Consider the following 2,176-nt stretch of genomic DNA (forward strand, 5'->3'; position numbering starts at 1 on the left):
ACTCCATCTCAAAAATAAAATAAAAATTATTAGGAAAAAAAAAAAAAGAACTCAAAACAGAGCTACCATTCGATTCAACAATCCCATTACGGGGTATATACCCAAAGGAAAATAGATAATTATACCAAAAACATATACACTTGTATGTTCATTGCTGTGCTATTCATGATAGCAAAGACATGGAATTAACCTGATGTGCCCATCAATGGTGGATCCTATACAGAAAATGTAATACATGTACACCATGGAATACCATGCAGCCATAGAAAAGAATGAAATACTGTCCTTTGCAGCAACATAGATGGAGCTAGAGTCCATAATCCTAGGTAAATTAACACAGGAACAAAAAACCAAATCGCACATGTCTCACTTCTAAGTGGGAGCTAAACATTGAGCACCACGGACATAAACATGGGAACAACAGACACTACGGATTACTAGATGGGGGAGGAATGGAGGAGGGCAAGGGCTAAAAAACTACCTATTGGTGGGACCAGGCGCGGTGGCTCATGCCTGTAATCCCAGCACTTTGGGAGGCCGAGGCGGGTGGATCACGAGGTCAGGAGATAGAGACCATCCTGGCTAACACGGTGAAACTCTGTCTCTACTAAAAATACAAAAAATTAGCTGGGAGTGGTGGCAGGCACCTGTAGTCCCAGCTACTCGGGAGGCTGAAGCAGGAGAATGGCGTGAAAGTGGAGCTTGCAGTGAGCCGAGATCAGGCCACTGCACTCCAGCCTAGGCGACAGAGCGAGACTCCTTGTCAACAAAACAAAAGAAAACAAAACAAAAACTACCTATTGGTACTATGCTCACTACCTAGATGTGATATACCCATGTAACACAACTGCACATGCACCCACTGTATAAAAAAAAAAAAAAGTTGAATTAAAAAAATAAATACATAGGTTATTTCTCTACTGCAAAACCAGTCTCAGTGAATTGGTTTTGTCCATGCAGTGGGAAGGAAGAACCCATCGGGTAATACACTTTCTCACAGCTTTCAGCACCTGGAGCCTTGCTGCCATCACTGTTATTATCACCACTACCACTGTGGAACTGTCTGGGGGCTGAGAAGGAAAAGAAGAAAAAAAAAAGTAAAATGAATCCTACTGCCTCTGAATATTAGCTATCCACTTTCCCGCTTCTTAAACCAGAAGTATGTTTTTTCCTGCAGTTCTGTCTAGGTTCCTACCTTGGACTCAGGACTGGAGATACTGGAGGGAAAAAATGGGAAACTCACCAACAATTGGTTGGTACTTCAAATTCGCACCTTCCTCTTCAATCTTCCCACTACCATTTACTTTTCAAAGCTCTCACTTAGCTGCTCCATGTAATCTGTTTAAATTTTATAACTGTATGCACTAAGAAAAACAAGGGAGAGTATGGTTACTCCATCCCAACTCTTCAATCCAGGACTTTCTCAGCCTCAATTTTGTCACCTGAGAATGGAAACTATCAGTGGTTACACAGCATAATTGCATTAAGAACATGATCTTACTATCCCAGGAAATTCTTATCTGGGAAGATGAAATTGTATATAATTTTTGGTTGCTTCAGGGACTTCCTAAAAATTCAAATATTTGAACAAAAGAACACTCATCTAATTCTCATCAGGGCGATGGGTCCCTTCTCAAATTGGCAAGTCATTCAGTGCACTTTTTTTGTTACTGTTACTCTTCAAGGCTTGCTTCAAAACCCTTACCTCACTGTGTTCGTCAGTTCCAAATGATTGAAATATCACAAATTATTCCAATCCTAATCATGCTCCAGCGTTAAATAATCTATTCTAAATCAGACCCCCAAAATCTTATGCATATCTTACTATTGACTATCCCTTCCTAGACATTACTAAGACAGGCAAATACTGATATCTCTTACTGCAGAATGAGATAAATGGACTTAGCTTGATCAATCAAAACATTATTATGGTGTGTGTATCATAATATGTATAATATGTGTGTGTATATGTATGTGTGTGTGTGTGTATATTCTCTTTTTCTGGAGAACCCTAACTGGTACACACACCATTATATATACATATGTGTATGTGTGTGTGTGTATATATATGTATGTGTATGTATGTATGTGTGTGTACATATATATATTTGTGTGTACCAGTTATATACATGTGTGTGTGTGTGTGTGTGTGTGTGTGTGTGTGTGTGTGTGTGTG

Source organism: Mandrillus leucophaeus, unplaced genomic scaffold, assembly GCF_000951045.1.
Source record: "Mandrillus leucophaeus isolate KB7577 unplaced genomic scaffold, Mleu.le_1.0 Scaffold994, whole genome shotgun sequence".
Taxonomy (NCBI): Eukaryota; Metazoa; Chordata; class Mammalia; order Primates; family Cercopithecidae; genus Mandrillus; species Mandrillus leucophaeus.